General features: G+C 38.7%; 1 non-coding gene across 1 annotated transcript; it reads right to left on the reverse strand.

Annotated features, from left to right (window-relative positions):
- Positions 1 to 299: 299 nt before the first annotated feature.
- Positions 300 to 405, reverse strand: LOC127304977 (small nucleolar RNA R71). The gene has a single exon (XR_007853640.1). It is a non-coding gene; the product is annotated as a small nucleolar RNA R71 (small nucleolar RNA).
- Between the last annotated feature and the right edge of the window lie 18,636 nt (positions 406 to 19,041).

Consider the following 19,041-nt stretch of genomic DNA (forward strand, 5'->3'; position numbering starts at 1 on the left):
ACTGAAAGTATTCCGTATAAAATACCCATGAAAATTATTGAACGTGTTGTGGATAACCGCTATGAAGGGGATGGAACTGTCCATCCTGGAGATCATTTACTCTCTTTGCATGAATTATGCGGGTTATTTGAGTGTGCAGGTATCTCTATGAATGAAGTGAAGAAGAAATTATTCTCTATGTCGTTGTCTGGTAAAGCGGCGCATTGGTATAAACTGCTGAACGATGCGCATTCTCTTGATTGGAAGGATATTGTGCCTCTATTTTATTCTAAATTCTATCCTCCAAGTGAAATTCACAAAGACCGAAACCGAATATATAATTTCTGGCCTCATGATGGAGAGAGTATTGCCGAAGCATGGGAGAGATTGAAGTCTTTTATGCTCAAATGCCCCAATCATGAGCTTCCTGGTAATATTATCATTGATAATTTCTATGCAAGACTTTCTTTTCAGGATAAAACCTTGCTGGATACTGCTTGTTCTGGATCATTTACGCGCAATAAAGAAGAGTTTAAATGGGACCTTCTTAATCGGATTCAGGAGAACGCTGAAGATTGGGAGAATGACAAAGGTAGAGAGTCAGGTATAAATTATGATTATGAATGCATTGAAACTTTTATGGATACTGATAAATTTCGAAATATGAGTGCTACTTATGGTCTTGACGCTCAAGTTGTTGCAAATCTTTATAAAGCTTTTGCTTCTCACATTGAATTGCCTAGGAGGAATTTTGATAAGTATCATGAACCTTTTAAAGACGCTTGCATAAAGGATGAAACTGTTATTAATGATTGCAATGAACATGTTCAAACTTCTGAAAATGCTATTTCCTATAAGCATGTTAATTTTTGTGGAATACATAGACCTTATGGAATTAATCAAATCGAAGAAGAATATTGTATCCATCATAGGAATGAAAAAACTAGAAAGTGGTCTAGAGCTCTAGATGATCTTGGAGAAAAAGTGTGTGCCCTCTATCCTTTTATTTGTGAACTTTGCCATAGAGTTGGTCATTTTAATTTTCAATGCTCCTCCAATGATAATTCAAACCCCATGAGTGCTGCAAATTTGTATTGTGATGATGAAATTATTCCTAATCAGCATGATGAACTTACCCTATTTTTGAAGTGTGAAGAGTTATCAAGAAAAATTTCTTTGTTAGATATTAACGATCTTGATATTGATGATGTCCTGCATGGGTGTCTTTCTTATTGCATTAATAATTGCCATACAAATACTTACATACAGAATATTTTAGAAGATGACACTTTGCCAAAATATGATAGGACCGCTGTGTGTTTCAAACTTATTAATGAAAAGGGGGAATCCTCCCAAGTTTCTTCTATTGTTTCTGGAAATAAATCAGGTTCTGTGGAGAAGCCTCCCTTCAAGCCTCTTCCTCCTAAAGAAGGAAACGAGGAGAAGGAGAAGAAGAAGAAGAAAGAAGAAGAAGAAGAAGAAGAAGAAGAAGAAGAAGAAGAAGAAGAAGAAGAAGAAGAAGAAGAAGAAGAAGAAGAAGAAGAAGAAGAAGAAGAAGAAGAAGAAGAAGAAGAAGAAGAATAAGAAGAAGAAGAAGAAGAAGAAGAAGAAGAAGAAGAAGAAGAAGAAGAAGAAGAAGAAGAAGAAGAAGAAGAAGAAGAAGAAGAAGAAGAAGAAGAAGAAGAAGAAGAAGAAGAAGAAGAAGAAGAAGAAGAAGAAGAAGAAGAAGAAGAAGAAGAAGAAGAAGAAGAAGAAGAAGAAGAAGAAGAAGAAGAAGAAGAAGAAGAAGAAGAAGAAGAAGAAGAAGAAGAAGAAGAAGAAGAAGAAGAAGAAGAAGAAGAAGAAGAAGAAGAAGAAGAAGAAGAAGAAGAAGAAGAAGAAGAAGAAGAAGAAGAAGAAGAAGAAGAAGAAGAAGAAGAAGAAGAAGAAGAAGAAGAAGAAGAAGAAGAAGAAGAAGAAGAAGAAGAAGAAGAAGAAGAAGAAGAAGAAGAAGAAGAAGAAGAAGAAGAAGAAGAAGAAGAAGAAGAAGAAGAAGAAGAAGAAGAAGAAGAAGAAGAAGAAGAAGAAGAAGAAGAAGAAGAAGAAGAAGAAGAAGAAGAAGAAGAAGAAGAAGAAGAAGAAGAAGAAGAAGAAGAAGAAGAAGAAGAAGAAGAAGAAGAAGAAGAAGAAGAAGAAGAAGAAGAAGAAGAAGAAGAAGAAGAAGAAGAAGAAGAAGAAGAAGAAGAAGAAGAAGAAGAAGAAGAAGAAGAAGAAGAAGAAGAAGAAGAAGAAGAAGAAGAAGAAGAAGAAGAAGAAGAAGAAGAAGAAGAAGAAGAAGAAGAAGAAGAAGAAGAAGAAGAAGAAGAAGAAGAAGAAGAAGAAGAAGAAGAAGAAGAAGAAGAAGAAGAAGAAGAAGAAGAAGAAGAAGAAGAAGAAGAAGAAGAAGAAGAAGAAGAAGAAGAAGAAGAAGAAGAAGAAGAAGAAGAAGAAGAAGAAGAAGAAGAAGAAGAAGAAGAAGAAGAAGAAGAAGAAGAAGAAGAAGAAGAAGAAGAAGAAGAAGAAGAAGAAGAAGAAGAAGAAGAAGAAGAAGAAGAAGAAGAAGAAGAAGAAGAAGAAGAAGAAGAAGAAGAAGAAGAAGAAGAAGAAGAAGAAGAAGAAGAAGAAGAAGAAGAAGAAGAAGAAGAAGAAGAAGAAGAAGAAGAAGAAGAACACACTATACAATAGGTAACCGTAAGTATGTTGCTATGCCCTTTACCCATATTAGTGATCTTGATTTGGAAGAGCACACTACCTTTGATATTGGAAATCTCTTTGGTACTGATTATGAAAGTAATGATGATAGCATTATTCATGTCCCCTCAAACGATGATATTGAAAGCTCTAAGCTTGGGGATGTTGTGCTTGAAGATCCTATATTTGAGACCTCTATTTTTAGTGAAAATGATGATATTACATATTCTGGTTTAGATAATCGCTATAGAGATGGATATGACACATGTTACAATTATCCTTATGAAACTTGTCATAGTTATGATGGGCTTGCCAAAAACCATTCCCTTAGTATGCAACTTGTTTACCGTGTTCAAATTCTTGATAATGATCCTGCTCCAATTACTATTAATGAGAAGAGTTTTTCTTATGTCAAAAATGATACCTTTATGCATATGAACCATGATAAGAATGTTTTAAGTGATGGTTATATTGTGGATTTCATCAATGATGCTACTGAAAGTTATTATGAGAGAGGGAAACACGGTTCTGTGCATCTTAATAATATTAAGTTTCCCCTCTTTATGTTGAGAATCTTGAAGTTACCCGTGTCTTATCTTCTTATGCTTGTCACTTTGTTCTTCATGAATTTATTTGTGTACAAGATTCCTTTTCATAGGAAGAGGGTTACGCTTAAACTTGTTTCATACTTGCTTTTTCGATGCTCTCTTTGCTTCAACTCTCATCCTTATGAGAGCATCATCATTAAAATTGCTGAGCCTATCTTAATGGCTATAAAGAAAGCACTTCTTGGGAGATAACCCATGTGTTTATTCTACTACTGTATTGTTGAGTCTTGGAAGTTTTTACTACTGTAGCAACCTCTCCTTATCATGTTTTTGTGCCAAGTAAAGTCTCTATGGTAAAGTTGATACTAGATTTGGATTACTGCGCAGAAACAAAATTGCTGTCTGTCACGAATTCGCGCAGATCTCTCTGTAGAAGAGTCAAAAAAATCTGCAAATTTACGTGCGTGATCCTCAGATATGTACGCAACTTTCATTAGTTTTGAATTTTTCCATATGAGCAAGTTAAGTGCCCCTGCAAAATTCGTCTTTACGGACTGTTCTGTTTTTGACAGATTCTGCCTTTTATTTCGCATTGCCGCTTTTGCTATGTTGAATGAGTTTCTTTGTTAAATTAACTTTCAGAAGCTTTGTCCAATGTCCAGAAGTGTTAAGAATGATTGTGTCACCTCTGAACATGTGAATTTTGATTATGCACTAACCCTCTAATGAGTTTGCTTGAAGTTTGGTGTGGAGGAAGTTTTCAAGGGTCAAGAGAGGAGGATGATATATGATCAAGAAGAGTGAAAAGCCTAAGATTGGGGATGCCCCCATGGTTCATCCCTGCATATTTCAAGAAGACTCAAGCGTCTAAGCTTGGGGATGCCCAAGGCATCCCTTTCTTCATCAACTTATCAGGTTTCTTCTATTGAAACTATATTTTTATTCGGTCACATCTTATGTACTCCCTCCGTTCTTTTTTAATTGACTCGAATTTAGTACAAAGTTGTACTAAATACGAGTCAATTAAAAGAGAACGGAGGGAGTACTTTACTTGGAGCGTCTGTGTGCTTTTATTTTCGTTTTGTTATTTGCATTCTTTGAAGAAATTCATGCTTGTGTGGGAGAGAGACACGCTCCGCTGTTGCATATGAACACATGTGTTCTTAGCTTTACTCTTAATGTTCATGGCGAAGGTTGAAAACTACTTCGTTCATTGTTATATGGTTGGAAACGGGAAATGCTTAATGTGGTAAAAGGTATAATGTCTTGAATAATTTGATACTTGGCAATTGTTGTGCTCATATAGATCATGTTTAAGCTCTTGCATCATGTAGTTTAAACCTATTAGTGGAGAACTACCGTAGAGCTTGTTGAAATTTGGTTTGCATGATTGGTCTCTCTAAGTCTAGATATTTTCTGGTTAAGGTGTTTGAACAACAAGGAGACGATGTAAAGTCTTATAATGCTTACAATATGTTCATATGTGAGTCTTGTTGCACCGTTTTATACTTGAGTTTGCTTCAAACAACCTTGCTAGCCTAGCCTTGTATTGAGAGGGATTCTTCTCGTGCATCCAAATCCTTGAGCCAAAAACTATGCCAATTGTGTCCACCATACCTACCTACCACATGGTATTTCTCCGCCATTCTAAAGTAAATTGTTTGAGTGCTATCTTTAAACAATTCAAAAGTTATTACCTCTTATTTGTGTCAATGTTTTATAGCTCATGAGGAAGTATGTGGAGTTTATCTTTCCATCTTGTTGGGCAACTTTCACCAATGGACTAGTGGCTTCATCCGCTTATCCAATAATTTTGCAAAAAGAGCTGGCAATGGGGTTCCCAGCCCCGAATTAATTAACTTTCATAAATTTACAAATAGACACTCCTCCATGGTATGTGATTGTTGGTCGGCACCCGAGGATTCGGTTAGCCATGGCTTGAGAAAGCAAAGGTGGGGAGGAGTGTCATCTAAATAAAACTAAAATAAAAAGGCACTCCTTCATGGTATGAGATTGTTGGCAGGCACCCGAGGATTCGGTTAGCCATGGTTTGTGAAAGCAAGGTTGGAAGGAGTGCCACTCAAAAATAAAATTTCATGGGAGCCGCTCTTTGAAAGTCTGTCTGGCAAGGGGGTTAGAGTGCCCACTACCATTCATTCACAACAACAAACACCGCTCAAAACTTTACTTTTTTATGCTCTCTTTATGTTTTCAAAATAAAAGCTCTAGCACAAATATAGCAATCAATGCTTCCCTCTGCGAAGGGCCATTCTTTTACTTTATTGTTGAGTCAGTTTACCTACTTCTTGCTATCTTAGAAGCAAACACTTGTGTAAACTGTGTGCATTGATTCTTACATGTTTACCTATTGCACTTGTTATATTACTTTGTGTTGACAATTATCCATGAGATATACATGTTGAAGTTGAAAGCAACCGCTGAAACTTATATCTTCCTTTGTGTTGGTTCAAAGCTTTTTACTAAGAATTTATTGCTTTATGAGTTAACTCTTATGCAAGTCTTATTGATGCTTGTCTCGAAAGTACTATTCGTGAAAAGACTTTGCTATATTTTCGTCGTACCTTCATCGTTCCACCTCTCCCGAACGCGCCGACAAGTGGGCCACTGGGCCAGTCCCGAACGCACGGGCATTTTCCTCCATCTCTCGTGCGCCGCTCCCCCACCCTCTCCCTTTCTCGTCCCCCGCGCCGGCTAGGGTTCCGCCGCCGCTCCCTTGCACCCGTGTTGCTGGTCGTTGACCTCAAAAGAGGGATCCCAGCGCCGCGCCATAGAGGCCCCATCACCTCAAGACCGAGCTCTGCCGCCTTCGTGCCCGACTTCGCCGGCTACCATATCCACCCACCTCCACATGCTCCCCTGGCTCCCGATCACTGATAACCCACAAGTATAGGGGATCGCAACAGTCTTCGAGGGAAGTAAAACCCAAATTTATTGATTCGACACAAGGGAAGGTAAAGAATACTTATAAGCCTTAACAACTGAGTTGTCAATTCAGCTGCACCTGGAAAAGCACTAGTAACAGGGGTGATGTGAAAACAGCAGTAATATGAGAGCAGTAGTAAAAGTAACACATCAGCAGTAGCAGTAATATGAAAGCAATGGCACCAGAAAATAGTTGATACTACTTCCAATGACATGTAGAACGAGTATATGATGATGAGAGATGGACCGGGGTTCCCAGCTATCTACACTAGTGCTAACTCTCCAATAACAAGTGTTGGGTGAACAAATTACAGTTGGGCAATTGATAGGATTGAAATAGCATTAAGACATAACATCAAGATTATTAATCATGTAGGCATGTTTTCCATATATAGTCATACGTGCTCGCAATGAGAAACTTGTACAACATCTTTTGTCCTACCAGCCGGTGGCAGCCGGGCCTCTAGGGAATCTACTGGAAATTAAGGTACTCCTTTTAATAGAGCACCGGAGCAAAGCATTAACACTCCGTGAAAACATGTGATCCTCATACCTACGCCTCCCCCTCCGGTTGTCCCAATTTTTGTCACTTTGGGGCCTCGGGTTCCGGACATAGACATGTGCACACAACTTGTAGATACAATCTAAGCAATAAGTATAGGGCTTAAATCTAAGATCATGCCACTCGGGCCCTAGTGACAAGCATTAAACATAACAAGATTGCAGCAACAATAACTTCACAAACTTTATAGATAGACTAAACATAATGTAACAATCCATCGGATCCCAACAAACACAACACCGATTACATCAGATGAATCTCAATCATGTAAGGCAGCTCATGAGATCATTGTATTGAAGTACATGGGGGAGAGTATACCAACTAGCTACAGCTAGAACCCGTAGTCCATGGGGGAACTACTCACGGAGCATGATGGAGGCGGTGGCGTTGATGGAGATGGCTTCCGGGGGCACTTCCCCGTCCCGGCAGGGTGCCGGAACAGAGACTTCTGTCCCCCGAATTGGAGTTTCGCGATGGCGGCGGCGCCCCTGGAGTCTTTCTGGAGTTTCGTCAATCGGTATCGCGTTTTTAGGTCGAAAGGGCTTATATAGGCGAAGAGACGGAGTCGGAGGGGGTACGGAGCCGCCGCCACACAACAGGGCGGCGCCCCCCTGGGCCGCGCCAGCACCATGTGTGTGGCCCCTGGGCCTCCCCTCTGGCCCCCCTCAGGTGTTCTCGGATCTTCCGGGAAAAATAGGATGTTGGGTCTTCGTTTCGTCGAATTCCGAGAATATTGCCCGAACAGCCTTTCTGGAACCAAAAACAACAGAAAACAGGAACTGGCACTGTGGCATCTTGTTAATAGGTTAGTTCCGGAAAACGCATAAAAACATTATAAAGTGTGAGCAAAACATGTAGGTATTGTCATAAAACAAGCATGGAACATCAGAAATTATGGATACGTTGCAGACGTATCAGCATCCCCAAGCTTAGTTCCTACTCGTCCTCGAGTAGGTAAACGATAAAAAGAATAATTTCTGAAGTGACATGCTACCAACATAATCTTAATCATACTATTGCAAAGCACATGAGATGAATGCAGTGACTCAAGGCAATGATCTATATTTGCTAACAAATAGATAACATATAGCAAAACTTTTCATGAATAGTACTTTCAAGACAAGCATCAAAAGTCTTGCATAAGAGTTAACTCATAAAGCAATAAATTCAAAGTAAAGGCATCGAAGCAACACAAAGGAAGATATAAGTTTCAGCAGTTGCTTTCAACTTTCAACATGCATATCTCATGGATAATTGTCAACACAAAGTAATATGATGAATGCAAATAAGCAAGTATGTAAGAATCAATGCACAGTTGACACAAGTGTTTGCTTCTAAGATGGAAGGAAGTAGGTAAACTGACTCAACATAAAAGTAAAAGAATGGCCCTTCGCAGAGGGAAGCAGGGATAAAATCATGTGCTAGAGCTTTTCAAGTTTTGAAATCATATAGAGAGCATAAAAGTAAAATTTTGAGAGGTGTTTGTTGTTGTCAACGAATGGTAATGGGTACTCTAACTACCTCATCAACCATACTTTCAAGAGCGGCTCCCATGAAGGACGTTATTTCTACCAGCAAGGTAGATCATCCCTCTTCTCTTTTGTTTACACATGTACTTTAGTTTCATTTATTAGATGACACTCCCCCCAACCTTTTGCTTACACAAGCCATGGCTAACCGAATCCTCGGGTGCCTTCCAACATTCACATACCATGGAGGAGTGTCTATTTGCAAAATTAAGTTGCTTACTGATGAATCAGAGCAAAACATGTGAAGAGAATTATTAATGAAGGTTAATTAATTGGGGCTGGGAACCCCATTGCCAGCTCTTTTTGCAAAATTATTGGATAAGTGGATGAAGCAACTAGTCCATCGTGAAAGTCTGTCTGAAGTAAATGACAAGATCGAAAGATAAAACACCACATACTTCCTCATGAGCTATAAAACATTGACACAAATAAGAGATAGTAAATTTTGAATTGTTTAAAGGTAGCACATGAAGTATTTGCTTGGAATGGCAGGAAATACCACATAGTAGGTAGATATGGTGGACACAAATGGCATAGGTTTTGGCTCAAGGTTTTGGATGCACGAGAAGCATTCCCTCTCAGTACAAGGCTTTGGGCTAGCAAGGTTTTTTGAAGCAAACACAAGTATAAACCGGTACAGCAAAACTTACATAAGAACAAATTGCAAGCATTATAAAACTCTACACTGTCTTCCTTGTTGCTCAAACACTTTTACTAGAAAATATCTAGACCTTAGAGAGACCAATCATGCAAACCAATTTCAACAAGCTCTACGATATTTCTCCACTAATAGGTTTAAACTACATGATGCAAGAGAAACATGATCTACTTGAGAGCTCAAAACAATTGCCAAGTATCAAATTATCCAAGACAATATGAAGCATTTTCTGTTTCCAACCAAATAACAATAAGTGCAGCGGTTTTCAACTCCGCCATGAACATTAAAATAAAGCTAAGAACACCATTGTTCATATGAAAAAGCGGAGCATGTCTCTCTCCCTCACAAGGATTGCTAGGATCCGAATTTATTCAAACACAAACAAAAATAAAGACGCTCCAAGTAAAGCACATATGATGTGACTGAATAAAAATATAGTTTCAATAGAAGAAACCTGATAAGTTGATGAAGAAGGGGATGCCTTGGGCATCCCCAAGCTTAGACGCTTGAGTCTCCTTGAAATATGCAGGGATGAACCACGGGGGCATCCCCAAGCTTAGACTTTTCACTCTTCTTGATCATATATCATCCTCCTCTCTTGACCCTTGAAAACTTCCTTCACACCAAACTTCTCATAAACTTCATTAGAGGGGTTAGTACTCAAAAAAAAAACTTTAATCCACCTTGGACCTGTAGTGACACATTGCAAGAACTCAATAAAACATTAGCTACAGCTCTCCACGTCTAGAAAGCCTCACTTAAAGTCCACAAGAGACAATGCAAAAAACAGAGACAGAATCTGCCAAAACAGAACAGCCAGTAAACACGAATTTTAAAATGGTACTTCCGTTGCTCAAATCAGAAAACTTAAAACTAATGAATGTTGCGTACATATCTGAGGATCACGCACGTGAATTGGCAGATTTTTCTGAGTTTCCTACAGAGAAATATGCCCAGATTCGTGACAGATAGAAATCTGTTTCTGCGCAGAAATCCAAATCTAGTATCAACCTTCTATTAGAGACTTCACTTGGCACAACAATGCAATAAAATAAAGATAAGAAGAAGTTGCTACAGTAGTAACAACTTCCAATACACAACAAAACAGTAGCAAAATAAACACATGGGTTATCTCCCAAGAAGTGCTTTCTTTATAGCCATTAAGATGGGCTCAACAATTTTAATGATGCTCACATAAGGGTGAGAGTTGAAGCAAAAGAGAGAATCAAAAAGAAAGTTCAAAACACATTTAAGTCTAACCCACTTCCTATGCATAGGAATCTTGTACACAAATAAATTCATGAAGAACAAAGTGACAAGCATAAGAAGATAAAACAAGAGTAACTTCAAAAGTTTCAGCATATAGAGAGGTGTTTTAGTACCATGAAAATTTCTACAACCATATTTTCCTCTCTCATAATAACTTTCAGTAGCTTCATGGATAAACTCAACAACATAACTATCACATAAAGCATGCTTTTCATGATTCACAAACACATAATTTTTATCAAGCTCAGAAATAATAGGATTAAAACTTTCAAACCCACTTTTATCAATAATATAACAAGATGATTGGTCAATCTCAAAAGATATGGGACTCATAGATAAAGTCAAGAACTCTCCAATCCCATTTTCATTAGTAGTACAATTAATATTATCAAGTAACATAGGACCATCATCTAGAGATTTATCATAAACATTTGCTAAGCAAAACTCTTCAGTACCATGCATTTCGGTATCAGGCACAAACAAAGCATTATCATAACATTTTTCGAAATAGCATGGATTATCCTAGATAACAGTAGCATAATTATTCTCACAAGTTTTACTCATAGGTAATATTTCAAAAGAATCCACAGGCATATAACATTCATCCTCTTTCGGTAAGCATGGAAGACAATCAAATAGTGTAAGAGATAAAGAGTTACTCTCATTAGAAGGTTGGCATGGGTAGCTAATCCATTCTTCCTCCTTTTGTTCATCACTCTCCTCTTCTTTTTCATCCAATGAGCTTTCAGGTTCATCAATTTCCTCCTCTTTTTCATCCAATGAGCTTTCAGGTTCATCAATTTCTTCTTCCACTGGTTCCTGCAAATTGTGAGTGCATTCTTCTGCATTAATGAGTCTCTCTTTATAATCAATGATATAAGGATTATCACTGTAGCTTTCTATGCAAAAATTAAGGATGGAAGAGACATAATCTTTAAGGTCCTTACAAACAGCACAAGTTTCATAATTTTTAGACATGAATGATTCTATCTCAGAGGCTCCCATAAATATGACAAATTGTTCTACCTCTTCGAACCCAAAATGAATATAGCTATTCCAATTATAGTTCTTAATTAAAACTTCCTCACTAAAGCCACATTGAAATTTAAGATGTTTAGTATCCTGTTTAGAGCAACAGTTTATATTATGGCGTTTAAGCAATATTTTAGCAATTGTATTTAATTTTTCTATCACAACACTCATAACTTTTCCCTTTCTTGATTCTCTATAATTATTATATAATTCTATAAGCTCCAAATAGGTTGTAGGTTCTCCCATAATAGCAGTTTTTAATTTTTAGGTTTTTCAAATTTTTATGGATTTTTGGGTATATAGGAAAACAAAACAAGACAAAAATAAACTAGACAAAAGTAAACTAAGCAAAACAATACTAGACAGAAATAAACTAAGCACAAATAAACTAGACAGAAATAAACTAGCAAGACAAAATAAAATAAAAGCAGAGAGAGAGGTAGAGTGTACTCCCCAGGTGAACTTATGAGTAGAGCTATGCCTCCTCGGCAACGGCGCCAGAAAATAGTCTTGATAACCCACAAGTATAGGGGATCGCAACAGTCTTCGAGGGAAGTAAAACCCAAATTTATTGATTCGACACAAGGGGAGGTAAACAATACTTATAAGCCTTAACAACTGAGTTGTCAATTCAGCTGCACCTGGAAAAGCACTAGTAACAGGGGTGATGTGAAAGCAGCAGTAATATGAGAGCAGTAGTAAAAGTAACACAACAGCAGTAGCAGTAATATGAAAGCAATGGCACCAGAAAATAGTTGATACTACTTCCAATGACATGTAGAACGAGTATATGATGATGAGAGATGGACCGGGGTTCCCAGCTATCTACACTAGTGGTAACTCTCCAATAACAAGTGTTGGGTGAACAAATTACAGTTGGGCAATTGATAGGAGTGAAATAGCATTAAGACAGAACATCAAGATTATTAATCATGTAGGCATGTTTTCCATATATAGTCATACGTGCTCGCAATGAGAAACTTGTACAACATCTTTTGTCCTACCAGCCGGTGGCAGCCGGGCCTCTAGGGAATCTACTGGAAATTAAGGTACTCCTTTTGATAGAGCACCGGAGCAAAGCATTAACACTCCGTGAAAACATGTGATCCTTATACCTACGCCTCACCCTCCGGTTGTCCCAATTTCTGTCACTTTGGGGCCTCGGGTTCCGGACATAGACATGTGCAAACAACTTGTAGATACAATCTAAGCAATAAGTATAGAGCTTAAATCTAAGATCATGCCACTCGAGCCCTAGTGACAAGCATTAAACATAACAAGATTGCAGCAACAATAACTTCACAAACTTTATAGATAGACTAATCATAATGTAACAATCCATCGGATCCCAACAAACACAACACCGATTACATCAGATGAATCTCAATCATGTAAGGTGATACGTCTCCAACGTATCGATAATTTCTTATGTTCCATGCTACTTTATTGATGATACCTACATGTTTTATGCACATTATATGTCGTATTTACGCATTTTCTGGAACTAACCTATTAACAAGATGCCGAAGAGCCAGTTGCTGTTTTCTGCTGTTTTTGGTTTCAGAAATCCTAGTAAGGAAATATTCTTGGAATTGGACGAAATCACCGCCCAGGGTCCTATTTTTGCACGAAGCTTCCAGAAGACCGAAGGGGAGTCGAAGTGGGGCCACGAGGTGGCCAGGTGATAGGGCGGCGCGGCCCAGGCCCTGGCCGCGCGGCCCTGTCCCCTGGGCCCCTCGTGCCGCCTCTTGACCTGCCCTTTCGCCTACTTATAGCCTCCGTCGCGAAACCCCCAGTACCGAGAGCCACGATACGGAAAACCTTCCAGAGACGCCGCCGCCGCGAATCCCATCTCGGGGGATTCAGGAGATCGCCTCCGGCACCCTGCCGGAGAGGGGATTCATCTCCCGGAGGACTCTTCATCGCCATGATCGCCTCCGTAGTGATGAGTGAGTAGTTCACCCCTGGACTATGGGTCCATAGCAGTAGCTAGATGGTCGTCTTCTCCTAATTGTGCTTCATTGTTGGATCTTGTGAGCTGCCTAACATGATCAAGATCATCTATCTGTAATACTATATGTTGTGTTTGTCGGGATCCGATGGATAGAGAATACTATGTTATGGTGATTATCAATCTATTGTTTATGTGTTGTTTATGATCTTGCATGCTCTCCATTATTAGTAGAGGCTCTGGCCAAGTTTTTACTCTTAACTCCAAGAGGGAGTATTTATGCTCGACAGTGGGTTCATGCCTTCATTGACACCTGGGACAGTGACAGAAAGTTCTAAGGTTGTGATGTGCTGTTGCCACTAGGGATAAAACATTGATTCTATGTCTAAGGATGTAGTTGTCGATTACATTACGCACCATACTTAATGCAATTGTCTGTTGCTTTGCAACTTAATACTGAATGGGGTTCGGATGATAACCTGAAGGTGGACTTTTTAGGCATAGATGCAGTTGGATGGCGGTCTATGTACTTTGTCGTAATGCCCGGATTAAATCTCACTATATTTATCATATCATGTACATGCATTGTTATGCCCTTCTCTATTTGTCAATTGCCCGACTGTAATTTGTTCACCCAACATGCTTTTATCTTATGGGAGAGACACCTCTAGTGAACTGTGGACCCCGGTCCTATTCTTTACATCGCATACAATCTACTGCAATACTTGTTTTACTGTTTTCTTGCAAACAATCATCTTCCACACAATACGGTTAATCCTTTGTTACAGCAAGCCGGTGAGATTGACAACCTCACTGTTTCGTTGGGGCAAAGTACTTGGGTTGTGTTGTGCAGGTTCCACGTTGGCGCCGGAATCCCTGTTGTTGCGCCGCATCACATTTCGCCACCATCAACCTTCAACGTGCTTCTTGGCTCCTCCTGGTTCGATAAACCTTGGTTTCTTTCTGAGGGAAAACTTGCTGCTGTGCGCATCATACCTTCCTCTTGGGGTTCCCAACGAACGTGTGAGTTACACGCCATCAAGCTCTTTTTCTGGCGCCGTTGCCGGGGAGATCAAGACACGCTGCAAGGGGAGTCTCCACTTCTCAATCTCTTTACTTTGTTTTTGTCTTGCTTTATTTTATTTACTACTTTGTTTGCTGCACCTAAACAAAACACACAAAAATTAGTTGCTAGTTTTACTTTATTTACTGTCTTGCTCTCTATATCAAAAACACACAAAAAATTAGTTACTTGCATTTACTTTATCTAGTTTGCTTTATTTACTGTTGCTAAAATGAATACCCCTGAAAATACTAAGTTGTGTGACTTCACAAACGCAAATAATAATGATTTCCTATGCACACCTATTGCTCCACCTGCTACTACAGCAGAATTCTTTGAAATTAAACCTGCTTTACTGAACCTGGTTATGAGAGATCAATTTTCTGGTGTTAGTTCTGATGATGCTACTGCCCATCTTAATAATTTTGTTGAACTTTGTGAAATGCAAAAGTATAAGGATGTAGATGGTGATATTATTAAATTGAAAGTGTTTCCTTTCTCATTAAGAGGAAGAGCTAAAGATTGGTTGCTATCTTTGCCTAAGAATAGTATTGATTCATGGACTAAATGTAAGGATGCTTTTATTGGTAGAGATTATCCTCCCGCTAAAATTATATCTTTGAGAAGTAGCATAATGAATTTTAAGCAATTAGATACTGAACATGTTGCTCAAGCATGGGAGAGAATGAAAACTTTGGTAAAGAATTGCCCAACCCATGGACTGACTACTTGGATGATCATCCAAACCTTCTATGCAGGACTAAATTTTTCTTCGCGGAATTTATTGGATTCAGCTGCTGGAGGTACCTTTATGTCCATCACTTTGGGGGCGGCTACAAAACTTCTTGATGATATGATGATAAATTACTCTGAATGGCACACGGAAAGAGCTCCACAAGGTAAGAAGGTAAATTCTGTTGAAGAAACCTCTTCCTTGAGTGATAAGATTGATGTGATTATGTCTATGCTTGTGAATGGTAGATCTAATGTTGATCCAAATAATGTTCCTTTAGCTTCATTGGTTGCTCAAGAAGAAAATGTTGATGTGAATTTCATTAAAAATAATAATTTCAACAACAATGCTTATAGGAACAACTCTGGTAATAACTATAGGCCATATCCTTCTGCTAATGGTAATGGTTATGGTAATTCTTATGGGAATTCTTACAAAAATAATAGGAGTGTACCCTCTGGTCTTGAAGCTATGCTTAAAGAATTTATTTGTACACAAACTGCTTTTAACAAATCTGTTGAGGAAAAGCTTGATAAAATTGATATTATTGCTTCTAGAGTTGATAGACTTGCCTCTGACGTTAATCTTTTAAAATTGAAAGTTATGCCTAATAATGATATTGATAATAAGATTACTACTATAGCAAATGCCATCCAAGTTAGAATTAATGAGAATATAAGATTAATGGCTGAATTGCGTGCTAGGTGGGATAGAGAAGAAAATGAAAAACTAGCTAAAGAGAATAATGTAGCTAAAGTTTGGACTATTACCACCACTAGTAATGTTAATTCTTCACATGTTGCTGCACCTCCTACTATCAATGGTAAAATAATTGGTGTTGGCAATGCTTCTACTTCTAGTGCAAAGCGAACAAAATTGCCTGAAATTGCTAAAACTGCTGAAACTGCTTGTGATAAAACTGCTGAAATTTTTTCCAACCTTGGGAACAATGATCCCATTGCTGTAGCTCATAATGATTTGGATTTTGATGATTGCCACATCTCTGAAGTTATAAAGTTCTTACAAAAACTTGCTAAAAGTCCTAATGCTAGTGCTATAAATTTAGCCTTTACAAAACATATTACAAATGCTCTCATAAAAGCTAGAGAAGAGAAACTAAAACTTGAAACTTCTATTCCTAGAAAGTTAGAAGATGGTTGGGAGCCCATCATTAAAATGAAATTCAATGACTTTGAATGTAATGCTTTATGTGATCTTGGTGCAAGTATTTCTGTTATGCCTAAAAAGATTTATGATATGCTTGACTTGCCACCATTGAAGAATTGTTATTTGGATGTTAATCTTGCCGATAATATTAAAAAGAAACCTTTGGGGAGGATTGATAATGTGCGCATTACGGTTAACAATAACCTTGTCCCCGTTGATTTTGTTGTCTTGGATATCGAATGCAATGCATCTTGTCCTATTTTGTTGGGAAGACCTTTTCTTCGAACCGTTGGTGCTGTTATTGATATGAGGGAAGGTAATATTAAATATCAATTTCCTCTCAAGAAAGGTATGGAACACTTCCCTAGAAAGAGAATGAAGTTGCATTTTGATTCTATTATTAGAACAAGTTATGATGTTGATGCTTCTACTCTTGATGTTACTTGATTTGCACTTTCTGCGCCTAGCTGAAAGGCGTTAAAGAAAAGCGCTTATGGGAGACAACCCATGTTTTTACTAGAGTACTTTGTTTTATATTTGAGTCTTGGAAGTTGTTTACTACTGTAGAAACCTCTCCTTACCATGTTTTTGTGCCAAGTAAAGTTTCTATGTCAAAGTTGATGTTATATTTGGGATCGCTGCGCAGAAACAGCATTGTTGTCTGTCACGAATCTGGGCGCAAGTCTCTGTAGAAAATTCTAAAAAATCTGCCAATTTACGAGCGTGATACTCAGATATGTACGCAACTTTCATTAGTTTTGAGTTTTTCCATTTGAGCAAGTCTGGTGCCACTTTAAAATTCGTCTTTACGAACTGTACTGTTTTTGACAGATTCTGCCTTTTATTTCGCATTGCCTCTTTTGCTATGTTGGATGAATTTCTTTGATCCATTAATGTCCAGTAGCTTTATGCAATGTCCAGAAGTGAAAATAATGATTGTGTCACCTCTGAATGTGTGAATTATTAATTGTGCACTAACCCTCTAATGAGTTTGCTTGAAGTTTGGTGTGAAGGAAGTTTTCAAGGGTCAAGAGAGGACAATGACCTTTCTTTTACTTTTATTGTTGAGTCAGTTTACCTATCTCCCTCCACCTTAAGAAGCGAACACTTGTGTGAACTGTGCATTGATTCCTACATACTTGCATATTGCACTTGTTATATTACTTTATGTTGACAATATCCATGAGATATACATGTTATAAGTTGAAAGCAACCGCTGAAACTTAATCTTCTTTTGTGTTGCTTCAACACCTTTACTTTGATTTATTGCTTTATGAGTTAACTCTTATGCAAGACTTATTGATGCTTGTCTTGAAGTACTATTCATGAAAAGTCTTTGCTTTATGATTCAGTTGTTTACTCATGTCATTACCATTGTTTTGATCGCTGCATTCATTACATATGTTACAAATAGTATGATCAAGATTGTGATGGCATGTCACTTCAGAAATTATCTTTGTTATCGTTTTACCTGCTCGGGACGAGCAGAACTAAGCTTGGGGATGCTTGATACGTCTCCAACGTATCGATAATTTCTTATGTTCCATGCTACTTTATTGATGATACCTACATGTTTTATGCACATTATATGTCGTATTTACGCATTTTCTGGAACTAACCTATTAACAAGATGCCGAAGAGCCAGTTGCTGTTTTCTGCTGTTTTTGGTTTCAGAAATCCTAGTAAGGAAATATTCTCGGAATTGGACGATATCACCGCCCAGGGTCCTATTTTTGCACGAAGCTTCCAGAAGACCGAAGGGGAGTCGAAGTGGGGCCACGAGGTGGCCAGGTGATAGGGCGGCGCGGCCCAGGCCCTGGCCGCGCGGCCCTGTCCCCTGGGCCCCTCGTGCCGCCTCTTGACCTGCCCTTTCGCCTACTTATAGCCTCCGTCGCGAAACCCCAGTACCGAGAGCCACGATACGGAAAACCTTCCAGAGACGCCGCCGCCACGAATCCCATCTCGGGGGATTCAGGAGATCGCCTCCGGCACCCTGCCGGAGAGGGGATTCATCTCCCGGAGGACTCTTCATCGCCATGATCGCCTCCGGAGTGATGAGTGAGTAGTTCACCCCTGGACTATGGGTCCATAGCAGTAGCTAGATGGTCGTCTTCTCCTAATTGTGCTTCATTGTTGGATCTTGTGAGCTGCCTAACATGATCAAGATCATCTATCTGTAATACTATATGTTGTGTTTGTCGGGATCCGATGGATAGAGAATACTATGTTATGGTGATTATCAATCTATTGTTTATGTGTTGTTTATGATCTTGCATGCTCTCCGTTATTACTAGAGGCTCTGGCCAAGTTTTTACTCTTAACTCCAAGAGGGAGTTTTTATGCTCGATAGTGGGTTCATGCCTTCATTGACACCTGGGACAGTGACAGAAAGTTCTAAGGTTGTGATGTGCTGTTGCCACTAGGGATAAAACATTGATTCTATGTCTAAGGATGTAGTTGTCGATTACATTACGCACCATACTTAATGCAATTGTCTGTTGCTTTGCAACTTAATACTGAATGGGGTTCGGATGATAACCTGAAGGTGGACTTTTTAGGCATAGATGCAGTTGGATGGCGGTCTATGTACTTTGTCGTAATGCCCGGATTAAATCTCACTATATTTATCATATCATGTACATGCATTGTTATGCCCTTCTCTATTTGTCAATTGCCCGACTGTAATTTGTTCACCCAACATGCTTTTATCTTATGGGAGAGACACCTCTAGTGAACTGTGGACCCCGGTCCTATTCTTTACATCGCATACAATCTACTGCAATACTTGTTTTACTGTTTTCTTGCAAAAAATCATCTTCCACACAATACGGTTAATCCTTTGTTACAGCAAGCCGGTGAGATTGACAACCTCACTGTTTCGTTGGGGCAAAGTACTTG

The sequence above is a fragment of the Lolium perenne genome, chromosome 5, assembly GCF_019359855.2.
Source record: "Lolium perenne isolate Kyuss_39 chromosome 5, Kyuss_2.0, whole genome shotgun sequence".
Classification (NCBI taxonomy): domain Eukaryota; kingdom Viridiplantae; phylum Streptophyta; class Magnoliopsida; order Poales; family Poaceae; genus Lolium; species Lolium perenne.